The 27506-nt window shown below is 38.8% G+C and overlaps 1 protein-coding gene across 14 annotated transcripts in view; it reads right to left on the bottom strand.

Annotated features, from left to right (window-relative positions):
- LOC138735778 (nuclear receptor coactivator 3-like) overlaps positions 1–27506 on the bottom strand; it is a 193903-nt gene that overhangs the window by 70982 nt on the left and 95415 nt on the right. For 10 of the 14 annotated variants that reach the window (XR_011339937.1, XM_069884178.1, XM_069884175.1 and 7 more), the window contains one exon: positions 13685–13760. The exons of 1 other annotated variant lie outside the window; for it this stretch is intronic. The gene's annotated coding sequence lies outside the window, so the exon portion shown is untranslated. Of the gene's footprint in view, positions 1–13684; positions 13761–17886; positions 18025–22138; positions 22418–27506 lie in introns of those variants that run through there. 3 more of the 14 variants (XM_069884177.1, XM_069884179.1, XM_069884176.1) reach the window with 3 other exon arrangements.

Here is a 27506-nt window from a genome sequence, read left to right as displayed (position 1 = left end):
GAACTCCCTACCCAAGAACGCTGCTGTAGGGCCTTCATCATACCCATTTGTGGCAGTTCACCACCTCCATCACGTCAGCAATAATAAATGGGGCTTAGCTGGTAATGCATGGAGCACAAAATTAATCACATGAAAAACAGCCTACTCCCATCCTAATCACACCATTCACCCTGGTGTAATCCCTGAATAAGTAGTAAGATTCTTCAGTTCATCTCCCAAGATAACTTGCTTGTCTGTTAATGAATCCATAATTTCATAAACTTTTTCTGTACCCTTTTCACCTTTACAACTTTATTATTTCTTTCCTATAGCTCGGCAACCAAAATTGCACACTATATTCCAAGTGTGGCCTCATCAACATCTTGTATAATTTCAACGTGACATGCCAACATTTCTCGTTAATGCACTGACCATTGACGGCAAGTATCCTATACACTTTCTTCACTATACTGTCTACCTCTGCTGCCATTTTTAAAGAGGTGCACATCTGCACCCCTTGATCCTTCTGTTCCATTACACTCTTCAGGGCACTGCCATTGACAGAGCGTGTTCTAACATGGTTTGATTTAGCCAAATGTGGCACCTTGCACTTCATAATCGTAGCTTTTCTTCTCAGTCTAGGAAGTGCAGCAGTTATTTTCTGACAGTTCATTTTATTTTTTGGTTGATTGAGCTCCCTACTTTATTTGGCCTGTCATGAGCTCAACTCCCACTGAACCACTCCCTAGTGAACCTGGATAAAATTTTTTAAAGACGTGCCAAGGCAGTGCACTGATGCATTGTGGAATGCAACACTCCAGTTTTGCTACTGGATTTTGCCTTGAAATGTTAATCATTTTTTTCTTCTACCGATGCTGCTCGACTCACTGAGTTTCAGTAGATTGTGTTCAACTTCAGATTCCAGCTTCTGCAGTCTCCTGTGCATCTCCTTCATTAGGAGACATGTTTTGCACACAGAATTCTCTATGAGGCAAGTTCCTACCTTCCATGTATGAATGAGATACATATCAATGAAAAAAGCTTCCACCAGGAAGGGAGAGGAGAGCTAAGTTTCCATGTGTTTCCTTAATTCAAATTAAGCCTGTCAGGGGCTTGAGCAATGAGGATCACAGCAACATAATATCTTAATACAAGTAAAAGGTGATTTACAGCTAATAGTTTTTAAAAATCTAAACACCTGTAACAGTAGGAAAAAAACCATGGTATCCGGCACCTATGGGGATTGGTCGATGCCAGAGAAGAGAGTTTTTTGGTTGCTTGAGATTGTGTGTGGTTTGATGGGTGAACTAACAGCAAGACATTCCAATTTTAAACTTTCATATTTTTACCTATTTATTATCTGCAATTTTTTTGTTGGTGACACGAATCCCAGATAACAAGGGTTTTATTGTAAATTAATGTTATCATTCTCGATTAATATTTATTTCTCAAATTCTGAAACAGCTCAAATGTGGCTCACAAATTCAGGACATAATTAAACCATATGTCCTGATGGTAATGGTCATTCTAAGAAAGATTCCCCAAGTCTAATATTGGCTGAAAGACAGACACCAGTCTCCCAATTCCTGACACATTAGAAGCATGGCAAGAAAACATGACTTTTAAAACCAAGATTAATGAAGAAACTTCAAATCTCTGGCCCAAAGTATGGATTAAAACCAAAGTTTAAAAAAAAGTGTCATCCTGATCTTCAATCCTTAATAGAATTCATAATTGGAACAATTCTGCAAAAGAATATGAACATTTGACCTGAAGGTTATTTTATAAAAAAATAAAATTAGCCTTTTAAAATTACAATGATGACTTAATGCAGGGGTGTCAAACTCAACTACACAGAGGGCCAAAATTAAAAACTTGGACTAAGTCGTGGGCCAAACTAAATATTTATTGAAAATTTTCAACAATATCTGCAACATATGTAATGTTAAACTTTTTCTTATTAAAATAAATGTTTAATAATAGTTTTGGTTAAACTCTTTCCAGAAGAAGCATTAACAAATGAGAAATAAAATATTCAATAAATAATATTTCTCTATAGCCTTTAAGCTCCTTTTAAATGTATTTTTTTTCACAAGCCAACAAGTCAAAAAAATAACAACTTGCTTCAATGAAAATCCAATCTTTCAACTCTGAACAGTCCAAAGTTAACCAAAGAAAATATGAATCCAAGCTGAGCTTGCTACACTGTGATTTACTCTGATGCACCTGGGTCTAAACCAGATACCTGGCATCTCTTCTTAGATACAAGTTCATCAAACTCTGGGGTCAGAGTTTGCCTCCCACCTGTCTTGAAAGGTCCTGTTTTCTGTCTTTCGTTTGGCCATTTTTCGTAAGGGGTTTATTACATGTGAGTTGGGCGACAGGTCACAGATGGTAATGAAAGTAAAGAGAGGAGGTGGGGGCAATTAGCGGGCATTTGCAAAGCATTCTGGGATTTGTAGTATTAGCTGTGCATGCGCTATACTGGCGCGGCGGCCAGCGGGCCAGCTCTAATACATATTTGATATGATCTTGCGGGCCAAATATAATTATATCACGGGCCAAATTTGGCCCGCGGGCCTGAGTTTGACATGTGTGACTTAATGTTTTAATTCCAGAACTGAGATAACACAAATGATGAAATTTTAACATATGCTCTTTAGATTAGAAAGGCTAACAATAACAATTAATGCAGCAGATGTGAGTTTGCACCACAGGTGTAAAAAAACAATGTGGCTTCAATAAAAACCAGCGCTGATTGTTCATGAAAACGACTAATTTAAAAACCTGCATCAATCAAACTCAATTACCACAGCACTATTATTTTTGTAACTCTTTCCATAGAATCCACATTAGACATATTAAATACACTGAGAGAACTCAAAACTAAATTCTAAATAGAAGAGTTATTCATTTTCAGCATTCAATGATCCTACTCACTGACAAGACTGTAAACACCAGTTCTAACTTGCATTTATGTAGCATCTTTAACATTGTAAAATCTAAAATAGGCAATGCAAATAAAAAATATATACCAAGGCCAAGGATGTGATAAAACGAGGCTTTGACAGCTTCCTGGAAGAATTCCATTTTTAAGAAGCATCAGGGATTCCAGACAATTGCAGAATTTGGGACACAAGACTGAAGACATATTTGTCAGTGGCACGGCATGGCAAATGAGCTGCAGACAGCACAAGATACTAGAGAGGGTTTTGAAGACCAAAAAAAGAGAGCGGCAAATGCATGATATTTTTATATCTATTTATTGCATGTTTTAAGAAAAGATGTACATTGTCTGGTTAACTATAGCCAGCATGGTCAACAGAAGGATTAGTGGAAATTAAATAAATCAAATACAAAAATAACCCTGATATCTGGCACCTCTGGGGATTGGTAGCTGTTGGATCAGTGAATTTTCTGATTGCTTGTGATTGCACATTGCCTGATTGGCAAACTAAGGCAAGGCGCATCAACTTTAAACTTGCATTTTTTAACTAGTTATTTTCCACGATTTTTTTGCCAGCTGAATTCCAGATAACAGAGTTTTTTGTGTGTATTAATCCCAGAATAGAGCCACTGGGTGTGAATGAAAAGAACGTTTTAACAGACAAAGGAGGAAAAACCCAACCCCAACCAACCAATTTTCCCTTGCAACCGCTGCAACCGTGCCTGCCTGTCCCACATCGGACTTGTCAGTCACCAACGAGCCTGCAGAGACGTGGACATACCCCTCCATAAATCTTCGTCCGCGAAGCCAAGCCAAAGAATAATGGGATAGCACATGACTGAACATAATACATTTAACCCTATAATCTGAATGGAAACAAAAATCTCAGAGATGCCACACCAAATGATTGAAAATAATTCTGAAATACTGAAGCAGGAAACTAAATGTAGAGAAGTAAACAGACCCTTGAATGTCTGTTGGTAAAGCCCAAGTCATACATTTTCATCTTACCAAAAAAGCTGACTGTCAGAAGCATTAGAGGATGTAGACTGCAAGCAATGTGTACAAGCAGATAAGTGCCAATTAACCAATGAGCAATACAGTTGAAGTTCAAGCAAATATTCCACACTTGCCCTGCCATGCAATATGTTCATTTCCCACTCCACTATACATGGCACATACCTTGCACCTCACCAATGAAGAAACAAAATTCTCAGACTCATGAGGACAGTAACTGAATTAGTTATGAATTGGAGCAAAATTATTGGAGAGAAAGCGGAAGAGGATGAGTGCAAGGGAGTTATCATACACAGAAAATCAAGAGATTTTTGTTCCCATGGACTTGTCCTCCTCTGCTCCATACCTCCAAGGAGGCAGCATGTAAATGAGGGGAAAGAGTGATCAAAGTTCTTTGAAAGACATATTATAATGGGACAGAAGTTATTGGCAATGAGATATTTTGATTACACTGAAAACATTAGACATGAAAGATTGATAATCAACTTGCTTTCAATCACTTGTCTTGTTTTGGACTTCCAAAATCTTGAGGCAATAGGGAGAATCCTGGGAATTATAGACTGGAGAGTCTTAAGTCAGTAGCGCAAAAACTATTGGAGAGGATTCTTAGGGACAGGATTTACAAGCATTTAGAGAACTATAGTCTGCTCAGGAATAGACCACATGGCCTTATGAACAGCAGGTCGTGCCTCACGAGCCTAATTGAGTTTTTTGAGGAAGTAACAAAAGAAACTGATGAAGGTAGGGCAGTAGATTTGATGTACATCAATTTTAGAAAGGCATTTGACAAGGTTCCCCATAGTAGATTCATTCAAAAAGTCATGAGACATGGGATCCATGGAACTTTGGCTGTGTATACTCAGTATTGGCTTTCCTACAGGAAGCAGAGGGAAGTAGTAGATGGAAGGTATACTGCCTGGAGTTTAGTGACAAGTGGAGCGGTTCTGGGATCTCTGCTCTTCTTGATTTTTATAAATGACCTGGACAAAGAATTAGAAGGATGCATCCATAAGTTTGCGGATGAAACGAAGATTGGAGGAGTTATAGATGGTATAGAAACTTGCTGTAGGTTACAACAGGATATAGACATGATGCAGAGTTCAGCAGAGAAGTGGCAGATGGACTTCAATCCGGTTAAGTGTGAAATTATGCTTTTTGGAAGGTCAAACTTGAGTATATGGTTAACGGCAAGATTCTTAATAGTGTGGAAGAAGTGAGGGTCTTTGGGGTCCATACATCACTCAAGGTTGCGGCACAGGTTGATAGGTTGGTTAAGAAAGTTTATGGTATGCTGCCCATTAGTAGGAGGATTGAGTTCAAGGATCAAGAAGCAATGTTGAAGCTCTAGAAAACTCTGGTTAGATCACACTTGGAATATTGTGTTCCGTTCGGGTTGGATCATTACAGGAAGGATGTGGCAGATTTAGAGAAGGTGCATAGGAGATTTACCAGGGCGTTGCCTGGATTGGAGTACAAGTCTTATGAGGCAAAGTTAATAGAGCTAGGGCTTTGCTCTTTGGAACAAAGAAGGATGTGATGTGACTGAATAGTGGTCTCAAAGGGCATAGATAGGATGGACAGCCTGTACTTTTTTCACAGGGTGAAATAGCAAATACCAGAGGGCATCTGTGAGGAAAGTTTAAGGCAGATGTCAGGGATAAGTATTTTTGGTTTTTTGGGTTTTTTTTTAAACACAGAGACCCATGGATCTATGCAAGTCAGCACAACATCATGGGGCGAAGAGCCTGTACTATGCTGTCATATTTGACGTTCTATCTTAGGGATTTAGATATAAAGTTGTGGGTAAAGTTGACGTGAACTTAAAGACACCAATAGTTTCAAGGAGAAGGGAACACCAAATAAGAAGTGATGGGAATTAGAGTGACAAAATGTGCCTAAGCAAAGGTGAGGTGGTTTGACTATTTTCAAAGGGAAGAGGAAGGAGAACCAATTATACAATCAGCTGGAATGTAGTTTCGTGAGAATAATATTGATGGAGCAGAAGCTAGGTTTCATGAACAGTTAAGCCCAGGAAAAGTCGGTATAGGGATATGAAAGATAAATTGGTTCTGAGTCACAGAAGAAGAAAAAAATGGTTACAAGCCTGGCTTAATGGCACAGGATAGCTTAATGCATGAGAGAAAAAAATCATAATCTTTAGAGAAATACTGACTGAGCAGCTCAAGTGAAGTAACCACTTAAAGGGGAGAGGAAAGTAACCAAGGCGACCTAATGAAAAGTCACTGCAGCTATTTGGATATGCTGATACTGCCATGTGCAACAGGATAAAGGGTCATTGGTATAGGGTGAGCAAACTGGGTCATCTGCAACCCAATTGCATGAACATTCAGTTCTCTAATTTCAGGTCATCCACACCACCTTGGTTCCATTCTTTCTCCTTTCAATCCACCCAAGTCCTCTCACCCACAACTTCCTTTCCAATCCCCTCCTCTCATAGCAGCCTTGTTACTCTAATCCCGCCCCTGAAGGAAGGGAGCCTTCATCCCACCCTTATCTAGCTCCATTCATCATCTTTCTTTCTTTTCAGATTCCATACCCTGCAGCCCCTAATTATCTTTTTTTTTAAATTACCTCTGGAGCTATCTTCACCTTTCCCCCCCTCCTACTTGACTCCACCTGCCCATCCACCCATCCTCACTGGATCCACTTGCATCTCCTGCCTCACCCTTTCCCTCATTTTATATTGCTCATCTCTCCATTAACACATACAGCCTCGAACCGACACTTCAACCTTTCCCTCCATAGATGCTGCCTGACCCATCAAGTTGCTCCAGCAGTTTGTTCTTTGTTCCAGTGATCCATATTTAAATCAAATGGAAGGATGCCCATTTTATTACCAATTTCTCACAAAACTGCTTCCCAATCACTTTCAGTGTTAGTACCGTATTTTTTGGCATACAAGTCGAGTTGTAAAATTCTCAAACATCACTCCAAAAAAATGGGGATCGACATATGCCAGATATACTACTGAGACCTTAAATTCATACCAAAAACTGTTTGACACCAATTTGGTGTACAAGTCAACCCTGGAAACACTTCCCCACTGTCAGCGCCACTGATCCCCAACAACTCCCCAACAGTGCCATGAGCCACCCAAATATTCTACCATTATAGAGCCTGAGGATGCCACTCCTACGGTAAGCAGAGGTTCCTGCTCCTGTTGAGAGAACGAGGTCGCTACTTCTGCCACATGGCAGAAGTGGTGGCCTTGTTCTCTGGAACAGGAGTGGTAACCTCATTCTCCTGGCAGGAAGTTCCTGCTCTTGCAGGAGGTCACCACTCCTGCTCCGGAGAACGAGGTCACCGCTCCTGCTCCGGAGAACGAGGTCACCGCTCCTGTTCCGGAGAACGAGGTCACCGCTCCTGCTCCGGAGAACGAGGTCACCGCTCCTGCTCCGGAGAACGAGGTCACTGCTCCTGCCACATAGGTATGAGGCTCCCACTGGGAGGACGAGGTTCCTGCTCCTAATAGGCTGAGATTTTTTTTTAAACTTGCTTATGGTAATTTACAGCTTTATTACTTGGCAATTGGGGAGTTTTAAAAAATTTTTGTGTTGTTGCTGGGAGGTCCAGACTGCCCGAAAATGGGGGCCGATTTATACGCTGGATATACCATAAAACTATTAAAATAAGGCTTAAAAAGTGGGGGGGGGGGGGGGGGGTCGACCTATCTGCCGGTCAATTTGCATGCTGAAATATATGGTACTTTGAATTTGCTACATTTAGAGACCATCTCCTCTTACATGTCAAACTTAAGCCAAAAAGGGAAACATAAATATCCACATTAAACAATCTAATCAATTATAGATTTCATGCAAATTAATTATCAAAATTCACTGCATTAAAATTCTATTTAAATATCATGCTAGTTTTACTTTATATTCAACCTTACATAAACATAGGGCATGATCTCTTGGTTACCAGAAAATGAAAGGAAAGGGAATGGGTATTACCATTCTGCTAAGGAAATGAGCACCTGCTGCGAAGGATTTCAACCACAGAATTCACAGTGCACTAAATGGTTACATAACATTCTATTAAAGAAACTTCAGGGCTTCTGTATTACACTGGTTCATTTTCCTCAAGGAATGGAATGAATGAATCATTTTTTCCAATTCTCAAAAATCTATACAAGCCCTCTTTACATTTGAGAACAAAAAACCACAATTTCTCTAAGGGTAGAATTTACTCTCAATAAAAAAAGTTCAAATGCAATCATTGCTTTCCTTCACGTGACATATGGAAATTAATTACAAACCACACAGTCTGCAAATTCAGCCTCTTAAGCCATTGGAAATTCACTTTTTTACCAATTCCTTGACAGAAATTCAGGTCCTCAATAACGTTTTTTCAAACCAGCCAATTTAAAAAAAAAAGTTTTGTTGGCTTTGGACTTAGGAACATAGGAGGTAGGAACAGGAGTAGGCCAAAAATGGCCCATCGAGCCTGCTCCGCCATTCAATACGATCATGGCTGATCTAATTTATGAAAACTTCATTGAACGCTTTATCTATAATTCTGATGATGAGTGGGAAGTGTCGCCCAGCAGTAGATGCAGTCAATACTGTCCATCTGCAAATCTACCAGAGTTTCTGATGTCAAATCTAACCTCTGCAAACTCCTTAAGAAGTAGAGGCACTGACAAGCTTTCTTCACTATGCCATTTGTGTGTTGGGTCCAGGAAAGGTCCTTTTGAGATAGTGACTCCCAAGAATCTAAATGTGCTCACTGTCTCTACCTCTGATCCCCCTAATGATCACTGGATTGTATACCTCTGGCTTTCCTTTCCTGAAGTCAACAATCGGCTCCTCAGTTTTGGTGACATTGAGTGCAAGGCTGTTGTTGGTGCACCATTCAGCCAAGATTTCAATCTCCATCCTGTATGCTGACTGATCCCCATTTTTTATATAACCCACTACTATAGCATCGTCAGCAAATTTGTAGATGGTGTTATTGTCATACCGAGCTACACAGTTGTAAGTGTAGTGAGTAGAACAGGGGGCTAAGAACACAGCCCTTTGGTGCTCTGGTACTGATGGAGATTGTGGAGGAAAGATTCTTACCAATCTTCATTGACTGTGATCTGGAGGTGAGGAAATCCATGATCCATTTACACAGTGGGGTGTTAACTCCCAAGTCTTAGAGTTTGCTGATCAGTTTTGAGGGTTAAATGCCAAAATGTAGTCGATAAAGAGCATCCTGATGCATGCATCTTTGCTGTCCAGGTGTTCCAGGGCTTTGTGTAGAGCCAGTGAGATGGCATCCACCTTAGACCTGTCAATACGATAGGCGAACTGGAATCTCTCCATGTCACCACTCAAACAGGAGCTGATCTACTTCATCACCAGCCTTTCAAAGCACTTCATCACTGTTGATGCAAGTGCTGCTGGTTGATAGTCATTAAGACAGGTTACAAGGGTACCGGTATGATTGATGCCTGGGTACCACACCCTGCTGGAGTGAGATATTGAGCATTTCCATGAATACCTCTAAGTGGATCAGCACAGATCTTTAGTACTCGGCCAGGAACTCCTTCCGGGCCAGATGCTTTCATTGGATTCACTCTCCTGATGGCAGAATGCATGTCATCCTCAGATATGGACAGGGTGGGACTGTCAGGGGACGTGGGGATGCGGAGGAATCTAAGAGCTACTTTATCGATTTAGATTTGTAACAGGTTATGGCATTCAGGCCCTGCCACAGCTGTCGGGTGTCCCTTCTTGTTTCCATTTTCGTCCGGAATGTTCACTTAGTCCGAGAGATAGCCTTCTGCAGGTCCTTCCTGCTCCTGCTGTACTGATCTGGTTTTCCATTCTTAAAAGGAGATTCATTAGTCAGGGGAATAAACAGTCATTTCCGTTACCACAGCCTGGTATGTTATCTCCTCAGCTTCTGGATCAAGGATGACACTCAGCAGCTGCACAGAATGTCAAAGGAAAAGATGAACAGCCAGAGGCCATGGTCAATATTGGTACCAAAGATGCATGTACCAAGAGGGAAATAAGGTCCCAAGAATGAAACAACTGAGCCTGAAAATTAAAAAGCAGGACCTCAATAGATAGTAATATCCAGATTACAAGTGCCATGTGCCAGTCACAAGTAGAGGAGGTGCACAGATATCTGAAGCAATGTTCTTACGACAGAGAAAGATCTTTGAAGAACAAGGAATTAATGGTTATAGGGAACAGGCGCATTAGATGAGGCAAGTCCATGACCAGATCAGCAGTGATCTGATTGAATGGCAAAGCAGGCTCCTTGCTGGGAGTTCAGGGGGATGGGGTGGAAGCTGTAACCTTGACAAACCAAAGGAATACACCTCAATGAGGAATGGGATCAAGAACCTATCAATAACCTCAAAAGAAGCCTTCCAGTGCAGCCTCAGTACGGCATAAGCTCGCTTGGCAGCAGAGAGGGAACCAGAGCATAGATTCAAAGGACAAACTAAGGAGGAAATATGGCTCATAAAAGAATACACTTGATATGATAGGACATAGAAGGCAAAGAAAAAGGCAACAATAATCAGATTGAATAAAGGACATACCATACAATCACAAGTGTGTGCCAACAAATAAATAAAGAAAATTAATAAGGTGCAATTACACAGCATTTGTAACAAATAGATGAGTTGATGGCATAAATAGACATGTGTAGTATGATCTGCTGGCCAATGCAGTGAAGTAGCTGCAAGGTGACCAAAGATGGGAACTAAATATTAAAGGGTATGTGCTATTTTGGAAGGATAGCCAAAAAGTGAAGTAGATCAGTTTGTATAAAAATTCCTAGAAGCAGAATTAGTTTGCCTAGAAAAAATAAATTGTTAATGGAAATTAGTTAACAGATGAAGAAAAGCTGGGCAGGTAGGCCTCTGCTCAGAATTTAGAAGAACAAGAGACGATCTTATTGAAAGATTGACAGGATAAACATTGAGATAACTCCTGCCTTTGAGGGGTTAGCAAACACTAGGAAATATAGTTTCTGAATAAGGAGTCATCCATTTAAGACAGAGATAAGATAGAATTTCTTCTTCCAAAGGGATGTGAATCTTTGGAAGCCTCTATCTCCAGAGCAGCAAAGACAGAATCAATGAATACATTCACAGCACAAAGTGACTGCCACTAGCCTACAGCTTGGCTAGCACTGTAGACTACTGCTTCTCCAGTGCTCCATTTATATTACTCCCATTAATATGCCCAGTATATCAAGTTTACTTTCCGAGTCAAGACAACAAAATTCATCAAGGGAATGCAAAAAAGATGCTGAATATCAATTTTCCCAGTATACGCGCATAACTTTGTGAATAGTAGTTTCATATGTATTATTTTAGGCATGTATTACCTGGCACAATTAAAAATGTACATTTGGCATGACATAACATTGTAAGCAACTCATGGCATTAAAAAAAAATTAAAAGTTGGAAAGATTCAAAGAAAATAATTGGAAAAAGTTGATTTAATTTTACTTTAGAATAGAGCGCAGTAACAGGCCCTTTCAATCATGAATTAAATTCTTAACTCCATGTGTCTTTGGAACATAGAAGGAATCCAGAGCAATTGGTGTAATTTCACATGGATATGGGGAGAAGGTACAAAACTCCTTACATACAGCAGTGGATTTGAACCTGCGTCATTGGTGCTGTACAGCAATGTATAGCATTGCACTAACCGCCACACCATCCAGGATTTGGCCATCAAAAAGACATTCAAGCTTTAGCAAGATACAAGCTGAGGTGGGCAATGTTTTTCAGACAATCTTTCTGACAGAGAGGGCCCACAGTCAGAAGTTCAGCTCAAAGGCAAAAAGATAACAGTTTCTAAGCAATCTGGGAGAGAAACCTAGAACAAAGTTTTCTGCAAGAAAACAGCTTTGGTTCTTTCCAATCTATAATTCATTTTTTTTGGATCAATGTGAGCCATTGTTTTCCCCATCAAAATTGCAATCAAACAATTACACAAGTAGAAGTGGACAAGTGCTCCAACCTCTGGACCATTTCACCAGTACTGCATGGAATTATAGTACACCCCACAATACAGAGGAGTTGCATTCCCAGAAACCAATCCATATCACAATTTGTCATAATGCAAACCCATGACAAAAAATTAACAACATTTCTTTCACCTTTTCTATTTATTTAGTTATTTTCCTCCCACAAATTCTCAGAGTGAGTTTTTATTTTTGTATCTCTAAAGTCTTGGATGTGAAATGTGAATTCCTTCAGGGCAGAATTCCCATTTCCCAAAGAGCCTGAACATGGGGATACACTGTACGGGCATTTATTTCACTTCATATGTGTGAGGAAGCTTGGAATTCCTGTTGTAAGTGTGTGCAAAATTGGAAGTTCTGAATTTCCTAAAAGGTGTCCACTGGCATTTTACTGACAGCTCCAACAAGAAGCAATAAACACCAACTTCTGGGAGTTCCCCAGTTACATTGACAAATTTCCTATTAAACCTATGTTTAGATCTCTTCCAGCCAGCCACTAATTTTCAACCCAACCCCCATCCCCTCCCTTGCAGATATTTCATAGAAGTCACAGATTTAGAATAAACATACGTTTATCTGGATGGAAAGATGCAAACTTTCTTTTCTTTTTCAACATTTTTATTCACATTGAAATTTCACATCCAAAAATAGAGTACATATGGATATGTGCTAAAATTCAAAAAGATACATTACACTTAAATCATATCATTTTAATCAAACAGATTATATCGTATTTATATTATACGATTTTATTTTAAAAAAAGAAAATCCAAACCCACTATCAAGAAAGAAGCTGTTTTGCCAAAAAGAAAATAAAGACAGAACTCTTATCAGAATGATAAATTACCTCATTAGTCAACTTTCTACCTTCATAAATCGAATTATAAAAGTAATTCAAAAAGGGTCCCAACAGTGTTTGAAAATATATATTCAAATCGGAAATTGAACATCAGGATTGGTTCTTGTATTTTAATTAAAGTACTGTTTACATTAACAACCTTAAGGTGGGGCAGAGTTTAAGGTATCAGAGTCTGCAATGGCATTAAAAATAGGAGGGAGGTCATGTTGCAATGAGGATATTTGGACTCTCCAACAGGATAGGGAATAGAGTATGTGGCAGAAGACGAGGCAACTGAATTAAAAGTGGGAGCTGTGAGGCTGTAACTTTGTTAAGCAGAATCAAAAGGCAGACTTATCTAAATGGAAGGTGACTGCAGTACAGAATAAGCTACGTGTTCCCATACATAAATGGTAAAATAGTTATCAGAGGTGCAGCAAACAGGCAAAAGGCACCTTGGGCCAGAATGAAACAGTCGGAAATAGGAAAGTGCTGTTACAATTGGACAGCATATTGGCAAGGCCACAACAGTACGGTCCACAGTTTATTTTTTAACTATTTAAGTGGCAACAAACAGGAGGTGTCATCTAAAGATGAAGTGCATCCCAATTGCTTTTCTCAGGGGATGGTGAATCTCTGGAATACTCTTTCTTAGAAGCTAGATCGCTGGAGGTATTTGAAGTGGCAGATGAATATTAAAAGGTGAGTGAAATGAGGGCTGAGCCAAAATGACATATAGTATATATTAAGGAATGGGGTCAGACTTAAGGGGTCATTTTCCTTGGGTTCAAAATAACAAAAAAAAAGTTCAAATAGCTTCAGAATCGTTTTAAAAAATCTCATTTTTTGAATATTTGCAAGTAAAATGGAACCAAATTTTAATAACATTGAACACAACATACCTCAGCATTAATCTGTAAGTGTCTTGATGATCCTGTAACTTCTTAAAATGGTGCCTTCACTCATCATGTGGCATCCCTGAAAAGCAATTAGATCAATTGAGCTTTAATCTAAACAATGTGTTTCTCCAATTTTTAATCACTAACCTCCGTCCAAATCTCACATTTTGGATTACATTTTCTTCCAAACTAGATCAAAATAAATTATGCTATAATTTCATTTGAAGTAGTGAACGAGTAAATCAATCCAACACTTTTATGGCCCTACACTGGCAGTAACTTTTTGCATATCTTGCAAATCATACTGCATGGCTTGTTTGCTTTCAATAAAAAAAGAGTACTTCGAATTAACAGAAATATTCAAAATCTCACTGAGGAAACTGCAGAATTTAAATTCAATGAAATAAATCTGCAACTTCAAAATTACCTCAGTCAGGACAGCCACAAACCACAAAAAAACAAAAAAAAGATATAATTCATTAATATCCTTCAGAAAAGGTCATAGCTGATCATTATCTGGCCTGGTCTATACGTGGATGGTTTTGAACTACTGGTACCTGCTCAATCCTGGGGTATGGTCCCAAAGCATGGGGACCCTTAGATAGCCTTTGAATATCATGCAAAAGAATACCTTTCACGATATCTCCATACGCTTGACAGGAATAAATAGAATCTTGTAGATAGACAACAAAATGTCAGCATTACCAGAGACATTGAAATCTTATGATCAAATATTCTTTCTTTGGCTTGGCTTCGCGGACGAAGATTTATGGAGGGGGTAAATGTCCACGTCAGCTGCAGGCTCGTTGGTGGCTGACAAGTCCGATGCGGGACAGGCAGACACAGTTGCAGCGGTTGCAGGGGAAAATTGGTGGGTTGGGGTTGGGCGTTGGGTTTTTCCTCCTTTGTCTTTGGGCTCTGCGGTCTTCTTCAAAGGAGGTTGCTGCCCGCCGAACTGTGAGGCGCCAAGATGCACGGTTAGAGGCGAGATCAGCCCACTGGCGGTGGTCAATGGGGCAGGCACCAAGAGATTTCTTTAGGCAGTCCTTGTACCTCTTCTTTGGTACACCTCTGTCACGGTGGCCAGTGGAGAGCTCGTCATAGAACAACTATTCAAAGGGAGAATTTCCTTTTCAATTAAGTTCCGAGTGGATTTTCCTTGAACTCTCCTTGTTTAATATTGCACGAGGGTTGGTTGTGTGCCTAGGAGACACACGAGCCAGAGAGCTTTATACAGCTTCCTAATTTCACTTTGGCCCAATGATAAACAATTTCCAGTCAGCGAGAAATTGAGGGAAAATTATTTGAATCTGCTAAATCTTAGGTTAACTGAAAGTATCGCATGTATTGCAGAAATCATCTCACAGTGCAAGAGATTTGTATTTCAAAATAATCTTTTTTTTGCCAAATGGCATTTAGAATTATAAACATCTGCACCATTTTGTTTAGCAGGGCTGCGAAGTGGGGTGAGGGGAGAAATGAAGGTCATCATTGATGAAAATCCATTCCCACAACCAAACAACTGTAATTTTTTTCTCCAACCGTCTAGGAAGATTTCGCAGGGAACCACTCGCACATGAATGATGAGCTTGTTGACAACAGTTATGTTAAAGAAATGTTCAGTTTTTTAAATAATTTTAACAATCACCAAAGCATGGGACTAAAGTAATCACAAAATTCTGTAGACACCTTGGTTTGGGACTATGTGGTAAGTCAGCTGGTAATACCTTTGACACCATTTTCATGCGAGGAACTTATTACAGTCAAGTGCCATGATTTATTTCCAGAGGTACACATGCAAAGACATTCACAAAGTTTGTGTACCCCACTGAACAAGAGTTTGTCCAATATTGGAACAAAGTTGGAGAAATTCCTGGAGAATTCTGGTAGTAAATTCAGGGTTTCCACATACACGGAGAAATCACTAACTTGTTGATGCTTGCAGGGAATAAAAAATACTGGCACTTCATCATGAAACTGATACTTCATTCCACCCTTCAGTATCTTACTGTAAGAAACCAAAATGTGCATACAGATGGTCCCCAGTGGTCCGACTAATGAATTTTCAAAGTTACAAATGGTTTGAATCCATATTTTTAATTTCGAGTTCCATTGTCTCCCCGCACTTGCGAAATCCGGCATTCCATTCCCACTATTCTGGGTGATGGCAGCATCATGCAACAGTAGCACATAGCATACTCTCACACGATGCTGACTCAACCATGCTTACAGTCTCTGTATTCAACATTCAACATGGGGTATTCGACATTTAATTACAAAAATGGTAGGTGCAGTATTCTTTTTGAAGTTATGATGTTTTCAACTTACGATGGGAATTCCAGAACGGAACCCCACTGCAAGTTGAGGAGCACCTGTGCCTACCTGTCCAAATTTTGACAAAGGAGCAAGTTTTCAGAATATAAATTGCTTGAATACAATAACATCAAAGCTAATTCAAGGAGTGATTATTGCAGTATTTTTGTGTCCCTCGAGCTGAGCATTGGATAAAAACACAGAAATGCTGGAGGAACGCAGCTGGTCTCATAGCATCCAGAGGAGGTAAAGATATATTACTGATGTTTCGGGCCTGAGCCCTTAAGGTACAAGAAAAAGCAGGCAGCGCCTGAACAAAAGAAGTGGCTTGGGGAGCAGCACAGACCAACAGACAAAAAGCAATAACTGGATATGGAGAAGAGGATAAGAGAAAGGCTGGGGGGGGGATGGGGATGGCTGAGGTACAGAGTCACAGAGGAGAGGGAGAGACAGAGATACAGGAATGGAGACATGTGGGGGTGGCTAACGGAAACTGGAGATGTCTATGTTAATACCATCCAGTAGGAGAGTGCCCAGATGGAATCGGAGGTGTTCCTCCTATTTGCAGGTGGTCTCTGTCTGACAGTACATGGACAGACATGTCAGCATGGGAATGGGGCAGGGAAATGAAATGGGTGGCTACTTGGAACATCCATATCCAATTACAGCATTACCTTTTGTACTCAAAAACATTCTATGAACATGATGAAAATGTGAGAAAAGTTCATCAACAACTTTCTCCTGGAAATGCTGTGCTTTTGCCTCCAAACATTTAAGTTTTGTTTACTTATCACATTATACCCCATACAGAGAAATGCGTTCTTCAGCAAGCAAACTAACGTTATCTCCAGCATTCATACAACTGAGTAAAGAGCACAACATACAGAATATAGAATTGCATGAAAAGAAAGATCAATTAGCATTATGCACAGCATAATAAAGCTTTTATGGGGTTCATTCAGGAACCTGATGGTCTAAGCCTGTGGATGCATGTTTCACATTCTTGTCTTCTCCACGATGGGAAGAGAAAGAAAAATCGGGTGCTCAGGATATGATTATCCTTCATTAGGTTGGCTGCCTTTAAAAGAAGAAAATGTAATCGTATGCAGACTGTTGCACACATTGGAACTAATGAAAACAAATAAAAATATCCAAACTTGTTCATCTTTGTATAAAATTAATGAGAATTCAAGGGTGGCTTTTGTCATATTGTCTTAAAATGGGTTATGCATGTATGCACAAGCATTATTGGATACATGCAAGATACCTGGTATTGATTGGTAAACCTGCATTCAAGAATTAGCATTGGACAAGAATTATTTGAACAGAGTACTACATGAAAGAGTTAATGCTGTTCAGAAGAATGACACAGCATTTTAATTATCAGTACACTGGCACACCCAAAGCACAAAAATTCAACTGATCATTTCAGTAAGAGCACAAATTCAAGGGAGATTGACAAGGAATGAATTTAGATGGACAGTTGAGGGTCAAGGAGAGCTAATATCCAGTAATAATTATCCATAGAACAGAAATAATTAAAAATGAGAACTGGACAAATGTGTGCCTACAATGTGATGGGGTTAGACTATTACTTTTGGAGTACTATATTTTTCGAATCTGTGTTCAGCACTTCAAATTGTTAATCTGACACTTCACCATTGCCCAGACTAACAAAAGACCACCACAAACAGAGCAGCCAGGCTAACTTTTGATTAATCAGCACTGCTTAAATCTGGCTTCTCTCAATATCAGTGTGACTTCGCTCTTGGATAGACTTTTGCGAGATAAAATTAACTTCAAACTTTCGTCTTACGTGATTATAGAGATCAGAGAAAGATTTGGACAAACTCAAGTTTACGTGGTGAGGACAATGAAATGACTGGCAGTACCTTTGATATGAGATCGCTAGTTTTCTGCTAGATTATGTCTTCAATTACACTTTTCCTCAGATAAGAAAGGGTGGTGCTGAGTTGATGACCACTTTCTTCATTGATGTCTGTACTCATCGAGAGGTGGCTCCCAAGATACTGGAAATAACAATGTTTTTCAGTTTTTCACTGTGGATTATTATTGTCAGAGGGTAGTTTATAATGTGGGGTAGAATATCTTTCTTCTGCAGATGTTAAATGCACAGATGCTTTGACTTCAAGCCTAGCACAAAGCCCATAGTCATCTGTGCTCCCATGATCCCTGCTCTACTGTACACCTACAGCAGACAACTCAAAGATTTTACCAATGCAATCACAGCAAACCATCTGAATCTACTGGTAGGATAAGTGAAACAACTACAGCATCTTCTCCCAGCCTACCATTGCATATCTAATTAAGAATTAAGACCATAAATGTTGGGTTCACTTTTTTTTAGATTAAGTCATGATCAAGTAGAAGGGTTTAATCAGGACTTGATGGACACCAGAAAACTACTTTTCATGGAAAGCATACAAATGGAGTCATATGGAATTAGGACAAAAGTTCACAACATTTTCTTTCCTACAAAGAGGCTTTGTTTTTACGAGATGGAACTCATCTCCCTTGGTCTGTGGAGGACGGATAATTAATATTTTCGTGAAAGATTTTCGAGTTATGATACCAGAGGATGTGGAATACTGAAAGATAATTCAGGGACATATCTGTAAAATTAACAGTAGAATAAGTATGATTGTTTCCAGTACTTCATTTAATACTACAATTAAGTTGCATTCAAGAATCAAATTATCCATGAATAGCAACTGCAAATGTTTTTGAACTCATCAGTTTCATGACAAGTTTTGCCAGTAAACTCAAATCTTTTTTTAAGCGATTGAACAAGACATTTTACCATTATGTCAGATTACTCAATTGACGTAATTATTTTTATTTTATATCTGATAAAAAGAATTTGAATTGTTAAAACCTCAGAAAAATAACAGTTTGAATGAATTAACTAATTTTGAAACTTTGTCTCAGTCTTTGTCAGGTTATTTTCTTGTTCTTTAAAATATCTTCCACAAATTCACAAATTACTTTCTCCACTTTTTGGCTGCCATTTTCCTTTACCAAGTGAATGTAATCAGTAAATATGATTTGCAATATGATGAGTTCCTATATGAAAAGTGTACTTCCACCAAACTCTCTCCTCCAACTCTTATCACTCCAATCTACTTGTTGGCAACTCATTCTCAGAACATCAGTATCTTAAATTCTGCAAACATTCCTGTGTTATTTTAACTCCAAATCAACTTTTTAAACACATCCTTGCTAATATATGCCTATATTTGTTTATCCCTGCTAATATATCCTGATATTTGTTAATCCCTGATATTGAATTGAAAAAAACTGGGCTTCAAATTCTTCCATGATCTCCACCTGCATTTTATCAGCAATCTCCAATCTCCAACCTTCTAATTCTGCACCTAAACAAATCCGAGTAACTAAAATTCATCTCATCAACCCAAGACTTCTTTTTTTGGCCAGCTCTACGCGTGTAACTTTCTGTAAACCTTTGGATTTCTTTTTTTTTGCCCCATCTGCAATTGATTATTTATCTAATTGTGAAGTCAGTCTTTTGAGCAAAGTCAGCAAACAATTTTTCAGCAAACATTATCCACAGTTCAAGCAAGCAAGTAATTCTATGACAAATATAAACCAATCCAGAAAGACTAGCAAAATTACATTTGGTGATAGGGTAAGCATGTAGAATTTATTATCCCAACTTCAGCTTTGGTCTGTTGTACATACAATTTTTTAATTAATATTTCTATCCCAAATGTAAATCTTCTGCAAAACCATAGTTTTGCATATTTAAAGTGGGTGAAGGCCTTTGTTCCATTCAAATACAAAGATGCTTAGAATATGCGATTTTTGACAGCCATTAATGCAAACCCAGGTAACGAATTACGAATCAGGAAACTTAAAGTACTCACATTTTTTTTAAATTCTATAATTAGTAACTCATTGTCAAAATACAATGGTAAGGCTGGGAGACAGCATCTGACTGCTTGCCGTGGTAACATAAATGACATAATTTGAGTTTTGGTTTTGATCTTGAAGAATATCCATTTACACCACCGCAACAATGCCTGATACTGTACAACTGTTGCTTCAGTCCATCTATTGCCAAAGCACGCATCCACAGCTTTGGACTGCTCAGTGTACCGTATAGCCAATTTTCTTCAACCATCTACCAGAAACACGAGTCCTTTCTTGACTCAACAATTATTTTTTAAAAGTTCACCTGTTTTCAAAACCACCTAGAGTCTTCCTGTTTGTAATCATTTCCAGTCCAGTAAAACTGCTTATAAAATTCTAATCATTAGATTATTCTCCATTTTAATTGCCCTAAGATGCTTCTACATCTGTCAAATTAATGCCTTTAAAAGTATCTCAATGGCTAATCTTTCAGTCATCTGCCTATATATGCCTCACACATTGGACAATAATCCTTCCATGTAAAGTATTGGGAGTATTTTATTATATCAGAGCCCCCCCCCCCCCCAAAAAAATACATTAGGTTTTTTCACCATCATGGTGAAAACACGATTGCTAGATTCTGAGATTCTGAGAGTACGTTGGTAAGTCAATGAAGTGAGAGGCCTGTCATTCTCATCTCAGAAGGTGAAGGCTTCAAGCCAGCTCGAAAATATTCAGTTGGATTCCAGAAGGAATCTTCAAGCAACAAATTACTTTCAATTTAAGTGTCTAGTAACGTGTCATAACACGTTAACATCAATGATGGAGATTCTACATCTGTGTGAGGAAACATCTGCTTAGGTCAAAATAAAATTGGGGAGTTGTCCAAATAATTTTTAAAAATGAAGCGTCTCATGTAACTGGAGTGGAGAGGACAACAATTGAATCTGAAACACCCAAAAAATGAAACAAATGCTACGGAACTTTTTAAAAAAAGCATTTTCCAAAGTGGCTCTACTTTACAATTGATCTACCGGAATATTCTTACAGCTTAATGTTCAGTCCAATTAGAAAGACTAATTGCCATGGGGAAATATAAATTATGAAAAACTCACATGACATTGCAGGATAAATTTTTAGACAAAATTAATAAATCCACACAGCAGTAACAGTCGCCAATATGCTACACATTTGTCAGATCCTACGGGAGGTGCTATACGAGGAGGAAGTACCACAATCTTTATTCAGAAAAGTTGTGGCCATGCAAGCGCATACACCATGAAGAGCTGTAGAGGGTAAATATTTCTGTTGCTGTGATATCTTTGCAACCGATAGCCACTACCACCTTAATAAGTGGTCACTAGAAAATGTATTTTATACAATAATAATTCAGTCTAATTCAGTAAGATTCCAGCTACTACCTGCTCTCTGCTAATCTAGACCTGCCCATCCTTAAACACAGCATTCATTTATAAACAGCTGTCCTTAAAGTGGGAATTAATGATGAGCCCTCCACTCAACACTGATATTCAAGTAAATAATACTTCTCTCAAAATTCTCTTAGACATATTTATAATAGCAGAGAAGTATAATGCTTTCAAATCAATTATTATGTACTCATACCAAATTAGTTTGCATATATATGGATAGAGACAGGGATGAGTGAGAGTGTTTTTGAAAAAAGCAAGCAAGTAATTTAGCTCTCTATATTATCATTTCAATTGTTGCATCAATTAGTTATTTTAACTTGTCAAAATCTATTAATCTTACCAATTTTTTTAATAAATCTAGTGAAGGAAAAGAACAACTGACATTTATGGGAAAAAAAGAAAAGAAATTCAAACCGAATATTACAAATTAACTGAATAACAGGATGTGTTCATTGCAATAAAGATTAACAAATAGACCTGCATTACCACTAACAAAAAAAAAATTCTCAAACATGATTACAGCTCTTCTGGTGAAAAGTATAGGTATATCCTATCAGAATCCCATGGGCACTTTGAACAAATTAACATTTGTATGTTTCACCACGAATACAGGCATGAACATTGCTTCAAGTGGCTGGGGGGGGGGGGGGGGTGGAATTACAGATTTTTTAAAAAATGGTTTTTATCAAGCAAAACTGAATTAACTGCACCCACACACTCGAGAAGCAAAATCTCTATGACAGTGGTTCCAGTAAGAAGCCTTTAAAGAACAGGAAGTTGGTACAAACATTGAATTTGTATGACAAAAATAACTGATGCTTACCTTTAGCCAATGAGATTGCTGAATTAGGGCAAGTTGCCAAGATCTTCCTGGCAGTTCTATTAAAACCCCAACTATTGACCTACTGCCGAAAGTAATTATCCACTTTGTTTTGTTTTCCCGCTTACCTCCTCAGAAACATTAACCACAGTGCAGAATGAACTGAAGACCTTTCAAAATTTAGAGCATTTCAGCTCGTTCTTTGGTGAAAACAGAAAACAGGAAACAAATCAACAAAACTCATCAGCTTGTTTCACTTGGTTCACGTGATCTTTGCCCAGTCAGCAGCCAATGTATTTTCCTTCCTGTATTGGCAGAATTATTGCACTGATCGTAATGAATGCTTTAAAAAAATCCCAACCTCCTCCTCCAAAGAATGTACCGAACTGCTCTCCAGCATGCAAAGTGCTTCCAAAGAATGCTGCCTTGATTGGATTTTTTAAAATCTATTTAATTACTGTAACTGAAAGCTGCAAACGTCACACTGTGCGTGTTTTAAATGAGCTCTTTTACAGAGAAAGGTGGTACAATCCGACCACACATTTGAAATCTGAAATAACTACAGTGGACTGAGCCATATCTTGCTATTTATAACAATCTCTGATTACCTGCATTATTTTAAAAAATCATCACCAACTTAACGCCAACATAACGTACAGAAACAAATTCAACCAATTATTCTGTATCTACTATTTTTAGAGGACCGTGTCATAACTACTATCAGTAAAGAGCAACACAGCCATTTGGAAATTTTGGCTTGAAATAAATGCATTTAATTTAAACTGAAGCAATGTTTTTAAAACACAAGATTGCTGGTTTAAAAACCAATTTGCTGTATTAATCTCACTTCTCAGTTACTCATCTGTAAACAAAAATGTCTCTGAACACAAATAACAGTTACGGTCCAGTTTTTTTTAAAAATAGATCCTGCGGGGTTTGTTGTGAAAGACAAGGCACTGAATCAAGTTTACATGCATGCCTTCCACATAACAACAGGCAACATCTACATAGATTCTAAATCTATGAGTGACATGAACCTTGTATCAACACTAGGTTTGCTGTTTTTTTTTAAATATATCAACAAGGTGAGAGGACAAAGGTCCAGGCTTTCAGGTAAATATTTGACTTAATTTATCTTGTCTGAAACAAAGTTTTACAAAATATTTTGTATCTTTTGGGACCATTGAAGTAGATTTTTGCTGATTTCCAACAATAGTTCTGCTTGGAAGATCATTAGAATGGTTAATTTACCTTTATACTGAAAATTACATGTCAAATGGATTCCACAGAATTCAATTTTCATTAGCATTTTCCTCAGGAAAATGTTGAGGAAATGTTGAGAAAAACTCCAGGAAAATGTTGAGAAAAACTCCAGGAAAATGTTGAGAAAAACTCCAGGAAAATGTTGAGAAAAACTCCAGGAAAATGTTGAGAAAAACTCCAGGAAAATGTTGAGAAAAACTCCAGGAAAATGTTGAGAAAAACTCCAGGAAAATGTTGAGGAAAACTCCAGGAAAATGTTGAGAAAAACTCCAGGAAAATGTTGAGAAAAACTCCAGGAAAATGTTGAGAAAAACTCCAGGAAAATGTTGAGAAAAACTCCAGGAAAATGTTGAGAAAAACTCCAGGAAAATGTTGAGAAAAACTCCAGGAAAATGTTGAGGAAAACTCCAGGAAAATGTTGAGGAAAACTCCAGGAAAATGTTGAGGAAAACTCCAGGAAAATGTTGAGAAAAACTCCAGGAAAATGTTGAGGAAATGTTGAGAAAAACTCCAGGAAAATGTTGAGGAAATGTTGAGAAAAACTCCAGGAAAATGTTGAGGAAAACTCCAGTTTCAGCAGTAACCATTACAGTCCAGAGAATGCATTCTCAGTCGTGACAATGAATATATCAAACACATTCTTTTAAGGATTCTCTGAACTTGACCTGGCAGGGCCTTAATGAAGTACCACGTACATGCAACCACTTCTGACCCATTCTCTCCATTAAATCAGTAGTGCACAGATGCAATGTCTTTATGAAACAAGATTTCCGATACTTCAAAACAAGCTTAAGTCAGCATTCTCACCTCAAATATTAAAAACAAAAACAGAAAATACTTGAATTATTGAGCAGATCAAGTCACATGTGTGGCAAGAGAAATAGAGCATTTTGGGAGCCGTCAACTGAACTTGGAAGGAAACCAAAAAAGAGCTCATTAAGTTGCAAGGAGAATGGGGAAAGGGAGTATTGATGAAAGAGTAAAACCTGGGCAACCATGGGGTTGTAAATCAGGCCATCTGATCAAAGAATGAATGGGAGCAATCAGAGAGTGTGAACTTATACAAAAGGAGCTTATAGCAAACACTTCAAATATCTTTGATAACTCTACAAATTTGGATGCAATTGTTAAACTCATTGCCTGAAAACCAGTGCGGACTCGAAAGGCCAACATGGCCTGTTTCCGCTCCGTTATATGATGTTTACCTTGCTTCACTGTGTTCTCGCACCAACCCTCTTTTCAATCTTCTTCAGCATGATGCTGAACCAAGCCATGAAAGACCCCAACAATGAAGACGCTGTTTACATCCGGTACCGCACGGATGGCAGTCTCTTCAATCTGAGGCGCCTGCAAGCTCACACCAAGACACAAGAGAAACTTGTCCGTGAACTACTCTTTGCAGATGATGCCGCTTTAGTTGCCCATTCAGAGCCAGCTCTTCAGCGCTTGACGTCCTGCTTTGCGGAAACTGCCAAAATGTTTGGCCTGGAAGTCAGCCTGAAGAAAACTGAGGTCCTCCATCAGCCAGCTCCCCACCATGACTACCAGCCCCCCCACATCTCCATCGGGCACACAAAACTCAAAACGGTCAACCAGTTTACCTATCTCGGCTGCACCATTTCATCAGATGCAAGGATCGACAATGAGATAGACAACAGACTCGCCAAGGCAAATAGCGCCTTTGGAAGACTACACAAAAGAGTCTGGAAAAACAACCAACTGAAAAACCTCACAAAGATAAGCGTATACAGAGCCGTTGTCATACCCACACTCCTGTTCGGCTCCGAATCATGGGTCCTCTACCGGCACCACCTACGGCTCCTAGAACGCTTCCACCAGCGTTGTCTCCGCTCCATCCTCAACATCCATTGGAGCGCTCACACCCCTAACGTCGAGGTACTCGAGATGGCAGAGGTCGACAGCATCGAGTCCACGCTGCTGAAGATCCAGCTGCGCTGGATGGGTCACGTCTCCAGAATGGAGGACCATCGCCTTCCCAAGATCGTATTATATGGCGAGCTCTCCACTGGCCACCGTGACAGAGGTGCACCAAAGAAAAGGTACAAGGACTGCCTAAAGAAATCTCTTGGTGCCTGCCACATTGACCACCGCCAGTGGGCTGATAACGCCTCAAACCGTGCATCTTGGCGCCTCACAGTTTGGCGGGCAGCAGCCTCCTTTGAAGAAGACCGCAGAGCCCACCTCACTGACAAAAGGCAAAGGAGGAAAAACCCAACACCCAACCCCAACCAACCAATTTTCCCTTGCAACCGCTGCAATCGTGTCTGCCTGTCCCGCATCGGACTGGTCAGCCACAAACGAGCCTGCAGCTGACGTGGACTTTTTACCCCCTCCATAAATCTTCGTCCGCGAAGCCAAGCCAAAGAAAGATATGATGTTTAAATTGCAAAATGCAAAGCAGAAAAATGTGTCCTCCACTTAAAAAGAGACAAAAAAAGCAATATTGAAATGTCAGACTGCACACTTTAGGTCAATCCCAACTCCATTTGCCTGGGATTCCATTTAGCCCTCAATAACTTTAGGTATCTGAAGGCTATCTGGGTACATTGAGAGGCATTCAGCTTTTTTTAATGCCAGGATCAATGGGGAGTTAAGGTTTGACAACTTCAGAATCGAGCAGAACACTGATAATGAGTCTCCATTACATACAACTAACTAACTCCAATTCACTGATCACTTTGTTTAGATTTCCAATAGTTCTTTTGAAGATAATACATATCTGGGAAATGTTCCAACTTCCCAGAGAGAGCAATACCTGTATTATTACCGCTTCAAAGTTGCTGATCTTCTATTTTTGGTACAAAGGATTTGGTCATCACAGTTGCAATATGCCTGGGTATTACATTTATTTTGTCCAAAATATAGTAATCAAACTCTTACTTTTCTTAATTATTTCTGTGGTGGAGACCAGGATTGCAAACTACAGCAGAGTAAGACTACTTACCCAAAACATGAAGGAGATATCTGAGGAAATGAGTGTCCAGAAAGTCAAAAGAAGAACATTTAGTTCAAATCATTAGAACACGGTCAGAGAAAAATTAGATTTTACTTCGAAAGTTTGTAAACTTACAGAACAACACAAAATGACTAACAGTTCACACATCAACCATTCATCCCACTAAAAATTTGCTAAGTGGGGCAACATTTAAGCATTTGAAATAAATCTCAAATAATTTAAACATCGAAATAGTTTCCTTGTCTGCAAATAGGGAATGTGTTAAAATATTCTGATTTCTAATTTTAAAAAAAATGTTGCGCTTTGCCAACGCAATTCTGATGAATGACGATCTTTTGGTGCAGTAAATCCTCCTCTTGTTAAAAGAGCTATTATCATTAAAGGGACCCTTCAACCTGTGCTCTAAAATTGTATATCCATCCATTTGAACTTCCAAACTAAGCTTTTTTTTTACATTTAAAGGAAGAAAATTAAAGTCTCCAATTCTGGTATATACAAATGGGACTCAGAGAAATATGACATCAAAATCCCTGGCCTAATGTGGCATCTTTTCTAATTGATTTTGATATTGTTCAGTTAGTGTTAGGTTTAGTCAAAGTGCATACTTTATGCAATGAAAAGGTAAAGGAGTTGAATGCTTAATAAGATTCAAGAACAAACACGACATTGTTGTTTTTGTGGTCCTTCCATAATTCTGCCAAGAATAGTCTCGTAAAGTGGAAAGTGGAAATTGTTGTCTGAACAGAAAATGATTTGGGATAAATGGTTTTTTTTAAATGTAGCTCAGATACTTAACTTTTGCATCATGCATAAAGTTGCCTATTTAATACCTTTCTATTTCCCTATAAAAGTCAGGACAGTACTTCTGTGCAAAAATTACAACCAGATGCTTTGATCAATTGAGAAAAAATACTTGAAAAAACCCAACAGGAAACAAAACATCAGAAAATGTCAGACCTTTAACTTACTGGAACCACAACTTCCTTTGTGCATCTGGGAAGTTGCCTTCAATTCTGGCATATAGTTATCTTGCTATCTTCATGCACTTACAACTAGTCTTTCATATTTTTAGTATCTTCGGTCATTCAATTACATTCATGTTATCCCATTGTGCAGAAGGTTATTCTTATG

The sequence above is a fragment of the Narcine bancroftii genome, chromosome 6 (assembly GCF_036971445.1).
Source record: "Narcine bancroftii isolate sNarBan1 chromosome 6, sNarBan1.hap1, whole genome shotgun sequence".
Taxonomy (NCBI): domain Eukaryota; kingdom Metazoa; phylum Chordata; class Chondrichthyes; order Torpediniformes; family Narcinidae; genus Narcine; species Narcine bancroftii.
This window is presented reverse-complemented; position numbering and strand designations above follow the sequence as displayed.